General features: G+C 46.2%; 1 non-coding gene across 1 annotated transcript; it reads left to right on the forward strand.

The window, feature by feature from the left end:
- The first annotated feature begins 8,766 nt into the window (after positions 1–8,766).
- Positions 8,767–8,841, forward strand: Trnas-cga. Its single transcript has one exon. It is a non-coding gene; the product is annotated as a tRNA-Ser (tRNA).
- The last annotated feature ends 1,444 nt before the right edge of the window (positions 8,842–10,285 follow it).

Raw genomic sequence — 10,285 nt, forward strand, 5'->3', positions numbered from 1 at the left:
GTTGGTGTGGATGCGAAATTGGAGGTATCACATTAGCTGGCCGCTCAGCTGAGGCGGCAGCAACTCGATATTTGTGTGAGTGGCGTTGTTTTTCCGCTCATATTGATTTGTACGGCTCTGTTTGTTTTTCTCTCGTGACTTTTACGTCTTGACTGTGTCGTTCCTTGAGTTACGTTAGTGTTCCATCCGTGCGTAAGTCACTGCCCTTATTAAATTGTGTACCTGAGTTCTTTACTCACTGGTACAAGTGAGAAGACAGTTTTCCAATGTTCATTGCAATCTTCATTCTCTTTCATCCTTGTTTTTAGACGTTTAGCATTAAGTTTGGCTCGTCGTTTGTCTACCTGTCTCTATAATTATGTGTTTTAAGTGCTGCAAAGGAATGCCATATTTTACTGAGATGTTGAATTGTGAGGTTTTCCGCCATTCTCTTACCTTTAAATATTTATTGCACTTGTAGCGCTGAGGTTATCTATCAAATAGTTCGACATATTTTTTATTGACCTCAGGGTACCACCGTTTGATTCAATGTGCCATTTGCGCCAACGTCATGTAAACACTTCGACGTGTCAAAATAATTGGCGTGCATGTCATATATGTTCAATAATTTTATCTTGGAACTCTTCCATTTGGTCCGTGTTTGCATACAAAAACAACAATATCAGAAACTGAGTCCGCCTTGATGCAAAACATCTTGTATTCGTATATTTCTTAAATTCCTCTAACTAGTTTCGGCGACAAATATCGCCATAATCAGTGGGTTTTTTAATCTAAAACATGCAGAAAATAACGTCGTTATACAACACAGTGGCTCAATATTATACTTTTACTATTCGTTTTTTGAAATATAGTTTTCTATGGATACTTTCATACTACCTTATTTATTGTATATTACAGCATGTTTCTGAGACTTATTGTCGCTGTTTGCGACATATGTTGATTGTGTAGAGTTTTCATGTTAACATATACTTTAAAGATTTTGTTGGTTGCATGTAAACATCTCTCCCGTGTTCACCAGGAAACGGTAGCACTGTCTGCAAAGTCTAAATTTAAATATTTACCGTAACAATCTGTTTTTAAATGTTGGTCATAAGCATATATTTTCAGGTGTACGCATATATATATATATATATATATATATATATATATATATATATATATATATATATAACGTGCTTGGGAAAACACAGCTACACATTTTGCTACCAGTTGGGAGATCAAGAATTAAAGATTTGTTGTCCTATGGCCAAATGTGATCAGATATGTTTCGACATCAAACTGTTGTGGAATCGCTCTGAGGATGTTGTGTAATGTTCATGCTTTTGTTTCTATTAATAAATGATGATTTACACCGAGGTAACGGAAGTCCCAGTATACCGAAATGTAGCGACCGATGACCTTTGCAGTCTGGTCCCTTCAACCCCCACAAACCAAACAACCGTACCGACATGTACACGTACTGCTGGCAGTAGCATCGCGTAGACAAAGTGTAAAAGAGCAGTGCATTGACAGAGCTGTCATTTGTACTCAGGTGAGTCATGTGAAAAGCTTTCCGACATGATTATGGCTGCACGACTGCAATTAACAGACTGAACGCAGAATGATGGTAGAAGCTAGACACGTGGGACTTTCGTTTTCGGAAATCGTTAGGGAATCCAATCTTCCGAGATATACAGTGTCAAGAGTGTGCCGAGAATAACAAATTTCAGGCATTACCTCTACCCACAGACACTAAACGATCGAGAGTATCGGTGTTTGCGCAGAGTTGTCAGTGCTATCAGACAAGCAAAACGGCCTGAAATAACCCCAGAAATCAATGTAGGACATACGACGAACTTATCCATTAGGATAGTGGGGCGAAATTTGTTGCTAATGGGTTATGGCAGCAGTCGACCGACGCGAGAGCCTTTGCTAAGAGCACGACATTGCCTGCAGCACCTCTCTTTGGCTCTTGACCATGTCGGTTGGACTCTAGATGACTGAAAAAAAATTTACTATTGAAATTTCGAGAGAGCACTTTCCGGGAAGAGTTGGACAACATACTACTTACCCCAACATACGCCTCGTGTAATCACCATGAGGAGAAAATGAGAGAAATTAGAGCCAATACAGAGGTTTACCGACAATCATTCCTCCAACGCGCTATTCGCTAGTGGAACACGGTTGGAGGGCTCAGTTAGTGATACGAAAGTAGCCCTTCGCCACACACCGTTAAGGGGCTTGCAGAGTATGATGTAGATATAGATGTAGAAAAACCGTGACCTGGTCGAATAAGTCCCGATTTCTGTTGCTAAGAGTTGCTTGCAGGGTTCGTGTGTGAGACAGACCCCACGATATTGTGGACCTGAGCTGTTAACAAAACACTGTGCAAGGTGGTGGTGGCTCCATATTGCTGTTGGCTGTGTTTACACTTAATGGACTGGGTCCTCTGGTCCAACTGAACGGATCTCTGACTGGAAATGGTTACGTGCGGCTGCCTGCAGATAATTTGCAGCCACTCATGGAGTTCACGTTTCCAAACAACGATGCAAATTTTTATGGGTGACAGTGCGTAAAGTCACTGGGCCATAATTGTACACGATTTGGCCGGCCGGAGTGGTCGAGCGGTTCTAGGCGTTACAGTCTGGAACCGCGCGACCGCTACGGTCGCAGGTTCGAATCCTGCCTCGGCCATGGATGTGTGTGATGTCCTTAGATTAAATGGTTCAAATGGCTCTGAGCACTATGGGACTTAACATCTGTGGTCATCAGTCCCCTAGAACTTAGAACTACTTAAACCTAACTAAGGACACCACACACATCCATGCCCGAGGCAAGATTCGAACCTGCGACCGTAGCAGTCGCGCGGTTCAGGACTGAGCGCCTAGAACCGCTAGACCACCGCGGCCGGCTGTCCTTAGGTTAGTTAGGTTTAAGTAGTTCTAAGTTCTAGGGGACTGATGACCTCAGAAGTTAACCCATAGTGCTCAGAGCCATTTGAACCATATACACGATTGGTTTGAAGAACATTCTGGACAGTTCGAGCGAATGATTTGGCCACCAGATCGCCCAGCACGAATCCCTTAGAAACATTTATGGGACACAATCGAGAGGCCAGTTCGTGGAGAAAATCCTGCACTAGTATCGCTTTCGCAATTATGGACGGTTATGGGGTCAACATGGCACAGTATTTCTGCAGCGTATTTCCAAAGACTTGTTGAGTCCATGTCACGTCTAACTGCTGCATTACCCCGGGAAGACGAGGTATCGCATGACTTTTGTCTCCACAGTTTATCAGTTGTCCAGTAAAATCACCTGCACCTTCTACTCCCCACTCCCAAGCTCCCCGACCATTTCAGATTTGTGTATTCAGTCACGTAATACATTTCTTGCCAATCTGACATCTGTTGCACGCCATCATCATGGTGATTCATTTTTTACTGCCAGCTGTGTGTTTCCCAATTTGATAATAGCTGTCGGCGAAATACGTTTGGAGCCCAGTGAAGGGGTTTGGCAGCTGATGATTGGTATATTGCTGTCCCCTTATAACTGAGTCAGTGGGAAAATGTTGGACAACATGAACTAACCACAAAGGAGAATGTATCGAATTAGGAGGGAATTTACAATCTAAAATGACAAATCCCGGACAACAGAGCGGGAACTACTGGCTTTGTCGTCATTCGTCATCCTAATCCTAACCTCCTTCTTCTCTTCTTCTTCTTACGTTACGGACTCTGTAGGACCACGAGTAGCCCATTCGTGGACTGCATTTTCCTCTTCTCCTCCCAGAACCTCTTCATTCTTTCTGTTCTTCTCTCCCGCTCTTCTTCCGAGATCTTAAGTGCCCGTTTCTCCTGTCAGCTCCACTGGTGACACACTAATCTTTTCCTGTATTCTTTTCTGTCATTGATCTCCGGCATATTGGTCGGTGTATATTTGTTCCTACAATTTTCCTTTCCTTCGACCTTGATCCCCAATTCCAACCAGTCCTTCCGAAGTTCAACAAACCACTTGGTTCCTGTCTTTCCTCTTGTCCTCCCTGTTGTTTCCCACACTCTCTTCGTCATTCTGTCCATACTCATACTAACTACATGCTACATGTCCAGCAAACCTTGCCCTTTTGCGTCTGATTTCCCCGGATATTGTTCTCATGTTCCGGTACAATTCTTCCCTAGGTCTTCGTATCCACCTCTCTCCACCTCTTTTTAGACCTGGTATTTTTCTCAGTATTTTTCTCTCTTCTTTCTCTAGTTGTTCTGCCCCATTTCTTCCTAGTCGCATCGTCTCAGCAGCATTCCTCACCGTTGCCTTGTAGTGGCTTATCTTTGCCTCTGTGGATATGTTCTTTTTATTGTACATCTCTCTCGTCATGCAGAAGGCCTGTTAGTGAGTATTGTGTCTGAGGCGAAACGAAGCGTATTTGTCGGCGCTGAAGACGTGACAAAGACGGATGGCTCCTATGCTCTTACCGCCACTTCAATTGTTAGGCTCAGTGCAAGGTCACGGAGCATTTTTAGAACTTGACACACAGCACTGGAAGCGGACGTTGAAGAGACAATGGCGATAACGTGAGCGTGAGAAATCTGGCGGGCAGGGAGGAAAAATCTAATTTGGGAATGGAGACGGGCCTGCCCAGCGGCGGGGCGACAGCGCGTCTCGTGCCGGAGGGGGAGGGGGAGAGGGATGGCCGCTACAGATAGGGGGAGCCTACGGCGCTATTTCGGCCGAGTGATGCGGCGCCCGATTAGCCAGCACGTTAGGCAGCACGCGTTATCAGGGGGCGGCCAGCACGCAACACGCCACACCAGCATAGCGCAGCAGAGCAGAACGCCGCACTGGACGGGCGCTGACCGTGCGCACACAGGCTGCCTTACTTGCCGCTCCGACGCCGCTACCGCTCCAGCTAAGGCAAAGTAGCCTTGCCAGGGGCCGGGGGCCGACTGTGCTCACCCTACGGGGAGTCTCACCGGCTCTCCTCATCCATGCACGCATCTGTGCACGACTTTGCACACAACAGTAACAAGAGGTGGGCTACAGAGTAGAGTGGTCTGACAAATTGTTGTAGGAAAGCTGGACAGGAGCAGAAATGATTAGCGAATGAGTTAACGAACAGAAGATCTGCTTAACTTGCATTTCTCCAAGCATACGAAGGGAGGTGGCAGGGGTAACATACAGGGAGCGAAAGGTTGGGAAGGGAGTGAGACAGGGTTGTAGCCTCTCCCCGATGTTATTCAATCTGTATACTGAGCAAGTAGTGAAGGAAACAAAAGAAAAATTCGGAGTAGGTATTAAAATCCATGGAGAAGAAATAAAAACTTTGAGGTTTCTCGATGACATTGTAATTCTGTCAGAGACAGCAAAGGACTTGGAAGAGAAGTTGAACGGAATGGATAGTGTCTTGAAAGGAGGATATAAGATGAACATCAACAAAAGCAAAACGAGGATAATGGAATGTAGTCGAATTAAGTCGGGTGATGCTGAGGGAATTAGATTAGGAAATGAGACACTTAAAGTAGTAAAGGAGTTTTGCTATTTGGGGAGCAAAATAACTGATGATGGTCGAAGTAGAGTGGATATAAAAGGTGGACTGGCAATGGCAACGAAAGCGTTTCTGAAGAAGAGAAATTTGTTAACATCGAGTATAGAGTTAAGTGTCAGGAAGTCATTTCTGAAAGTGTTTGTATGGAGTGTAGCCATGTATGTAAGTGAAACATGGACGATAAACAGTTTGGACAAAAAGAGAATAGAAGCTTTCCAAATGTGGTGCTACAGAAGAATGCTGAAGATTAGATGGGTAGATCACATAACTAATGAGGAGGTATTGAATAGGATTGGGGAGAAGAGAAGTTTGTGGCACAACTTGACTATAAGAAGGGATCGGTTGGTAGGACACGTTCTGAGGCATCAAGGGATCACCAATTTAGTATTGGAGGGCAGCGTGGAGGGTAAAAATCGTAGAGGGAGACCAAGAGATGAATAAACTAAGCAATTTCAAAAGTATGTAGGTTGCAGTAGGTACCGGGAGATGAAGAAGCTTGCACAGGATAGAGTAGCATGGAGAGCTGCATCAAACCAGTTTCAGGACTGAAAGACCACAACAACAACAACAACGAAGGCTCATTACAAATAATGCAGCAAGAAATGAAGTGAAGCACTCAGTGTCTGCAAGGATGATGCTCCGTAAAGGAAGATGAATGGCGGTGTCGTAGCGAAGGGGCTCAAAGCGCATTTGGGCTGAGTGACTGCCGCTGGCCATTCTATACTTCGATGGAAGAGGTCGCTCGTAGTCCTGAGCAGCTGGAGGCCTTGCGGGTGAGCACCACTGTCCTCCAGATCCTGCGCGACTGCTATAGCGTCTGGCGGAGACTAACAGTTCCGTTGCCAACTTTGCGACGCCCATAGGGTGATACCACAGCATCAGCGTCTACATATCATGAATGTGCGAAGTTCGTAAGGAAAAGCTAGATACAAAATTGTCATTATCTACAAGAAATGGTAATCATGAAATGCGAAACTGCGTGTTTGCATTATACTAAAGTTACCAGATAATTTAGCAGCTCACACTTCGCAAACGTCAAGCCTAAAGAGTCGTGGTACACGAGAGCTGCTCTTTGTAGGGAATCAAGCACTTATTGAAATGTCTAGTATGGTGAGCGAAGCCCACCCGGTTGGCCGTGCGGTCTAACGCACGGCTTTCCGGGCAGGAAGGAGCGCCTGGTCCCCGGCACGAATTCGCCCGGTGGATTTGTGTCGAGGTCCGGTGAACCGGCCGGTCTGTGGATGGCTTTTAGGCGAATGCGGGCTGGTTACCCTTATTCCGCTTCAGTTACACTATGTCGGCGATTGCTGAGCAAACAAGTTCTCCACGTACCCGTACACCACCATTACTCTACCACGCAAACATAGGGGTAACACTCGTCTGGTGTGAGACGTTCCCTGGCGGGTCCACCGGGGGCCGAACCGCACAATAACCCTGGATTCGGTGTGGGGCGGCGGAGGGGTGAAGTAGACTGCGGTAGTTGTCTTGGGGTTGTGGACCACTGCGGCTGCGGCGGGGACGGAGCCTCTCCGTCGTTTCTAGGTCCCCGGTTAACATACAATACAATACAATACAATGGTGAGCGAAATACACTGAAGCGCCAAACAAACTGATATAGGCACGCATATTCAAATACAGAGACATGTAAACAGGCAGAATACGGTGCTGCGGTCGGCAACGCCTATATAACCCAACAAGTGTCCGGCGCAGTTGTTACATCGGTTAGTGCTGCTACAATGGCAATTTGAACGTGGTGTTATAGACACAGCATCTCCGAGGTAGCGATGAAGTGTAGATTTTCCCGTACGACAATTTCACGAGTTAGCCTCGAATATCAGGAATCCGGTAAAAGAACCAAATCTCCGATATCACTGCGGCCGGAAAATGGTCCTGCAAAAATGAGGCCAAAACGACTCAAGAGAATCGTTCAGCGTGACAGAAGTGCAACGCTTCCTCAAATTGATGCAGATTTCAATGCTGGGCCAACAACAAGTGTCATCGTGCGAACCATTCATGGAAACATCATCGATTTAGGCTTTCGGAGCCGAAGGCCACTCGTATACCACTGATGACTGCACGACACAAAGCTTTACGCCTCGCTTGGGCCCGTTGACGCCGACAATGGACTGTTGATGACTGGAAACATGTTGCCTGGACGGACGAGTCTCGTTTGAAATTGTATGGAGTGCATGGACGTGTACTGCTATGGAGACAACCTCATGAATACATGGACCCTGCATGACAGCAGGGGCAGTTCAAGTTGGTGAAGGGTTTGTATGGTGTGGGGCGTGTGCAGTTGAAGTGATATGGGACCCCTGATACGTCTAGAAACGACTCTGACAGGTGACACTTACGTAAGCATCCTGTCTGATCAACTGCATCCAGTCATGTCCATTGTGCATTCCGACGGAATTGGGCAGTTCCAGCAGGACAGTGCGACACCGGACACGTCCAGAATTGCTACAGAGTGGCTCCAGGAACACTCTTCTGAGTTTAAAACTTCCGCTGGCCACCAAACTCCCAGACGTGTACATTATTGCATTATTGATGCCTTATTGCATTATTGGGATGCCTTGGAACCTTTTGTTCAGAAGGGAACTCCACTCCGCCGCACTCTTACGGATCGATGGATAGCCCTGCAGGATTCATGGTGTCAGTTCCCTCCAGGATTACTTCAGACATTAGTTGAGCCACTGCCACATCGTGTTGCGGCACTTCTGCGTACTCGCGGGGGTGGGGGGGGGGGGCGATGGGAGCTACACGATATTAGGCAGGTGTACCAGTTTCTTTGGCTCTTCAATATACTTATTTTTCTTCATCGCTTGGCCAAGGTCAAAAGGGCAGCGACCAATGCATGTTGCGAACAGAACGAACGAAGAAATTACTTGAAAATGTTATGTAAAATCAAATGTTCAAATATTGTTACACAACTTGGCCATCACGTCTTCAGACACGTCGTCCTCCAGACAAAAGCCCTCAATGCACTCTTTCCACCTATCCGCTCTCTCCTCTGTATTTAACAGTAGAATTCTTGAATGAGATTTTCACTCTGCAGCGGAGTGTGCGCTGATATGAAACTTCCTGGCAGATTAAAACTGTGTGCCGGACCGAAACTCGAGCTCGGGACCTTTGCCTTTCGCGGGCAAGTGCTCTACCAATGAGCTACCCAAGCACGACTCCCGCCCCCTACTCACAGCTTTGCTTCTGCCAGCACCTCGTCTCCTACCTTCCAAACGGGGCGTGAGTCGTGCTTGGATAGCTCAGTTGGTAGAGCACTTGCCCGCGAAAGGCAAAGGTCCCGAGTTCGAGTCTCGGTCCGGCACACAGTTTTAATCTGCCAGGAAGTTTCAGTAGAATTCTTATTGCACCTCTTATTGTAACCGCCCTTGCTTTTCTTTAATTTCACCAAATGTTGTTTTGACTTTCCTGTATGCTGACTCAGTCTACCTGAGAATCGTTTCTTTTTCGATTTCTTCACATTTTTCATGCAGCCATTTCGTCTTAGCTTCCCTGCACTTCGTATTTGTTTCATTCCTAAGCGATTTGTATTTCTGTATACCTGTATGTTCCTGAACATTTTTGTTCTTCCTTCTTTCATCGATCAATTGAAGTACTTCTTCCCTTACCCATGGTTTCTTCGCAACTACTTTGCTTGTACTTCCGTTTCCTTTCCAGCTTCTGTGATCACCCTTTTTAGAGACGTCCATTCCCCTCCAACTGAACTGCCTACTGAGCTATTCACTACCGTAGTTTCTATGGACTCAGAGTGATTCAAGTGTATCTCTCCATTCCTTAGTACCTTCGTACCCCACTTTTCTCCGCGTCGATTCTTCCTCTCTTAAGCTTCAGTCTTCTCTTCATCGTTACTAAATTGTGATCTGAGTCTACATCTGCGCTGGGTATGTCTTACAAACCAACATCTGGTCTCCGAATCTCAACCTGACCGTGATGTAATCTAACTGGAATCTTCCAGTATCTCCAGGCCTTTTCCTAATTTACCTCCTCCTCTTGTGATTCTAGAACAGAATATTCGCCATTACTAGTTGAAATTCACTGCTGAACTCAATTAGTCGTTCTTCTCTCTCATTCCTAACACCAAGCCCATATTCTCCCATGATGGTTATTCTACTGCCTCCCTTACAACAGTATTCCAATCTTCCATGACTATTCGATTTTAATCTCGCTTTACGTACTGTATTTCCCTTTGGTACCCTTATATACACTATGTGATCAAAAGTATCCGGACACCTGGCTGAAAATGACTTACAAGTTCGTGGCGCCCTGTATCGGTAATTCTGGAATTCAGTATGGTGTGGGTCCACCCTTAGCCTTGACAGCTTCCACTCTCGCAGGCACACGCTCAGTCAGGTGCTGGAAGGTTTCTTGGGGAATTGCAGCCCATTCTTTAAGGAGTGTTGCACTGAGGAGAGGTATCGACTTCGTTCGGTGAGACCTGGCACGAAGTCGGTGTTCCAAAACATCCTAAAGGTGTTCTACAGGATTTTAGGTCAGGGCTCTGTGCAGGCCAGTCCATTACAGGGATGTTATTGTCGTGTAACCACTCCGCCACAGGCGGTACCGTGAACAGGTGCTAGGTCGTGTTGAAAGATGCAATCGCCAACCCCGAATTGCTCTTCAACAGTGGGAAACAAGAAAGTACGTAAAACATCAATGTAAGCCTGTGCTGTGATAGTGCGACTCAAAACAACAAGGGGTGCAGACCCCCTCCATGAAAAACACGACCACACCATAACACCATCGCCTCCG

The sequence above is a fragment of the Schistocerca piceifrons genome, chromosome 2 (assembly GCF_021461385.2).
Source record: "Schistocerca piceifrons isolate TAMUIC-IGC-003096 chromosome 2, iqSchPice1.1, whole genome shotgun sequence".
NCBI classification, from domain to species: Eukaryota; Metazoa; Arthropoda; class Insecta; order Orthoptera; family Acrididae; genus Schistocerca; species Schistocerca piceifrons.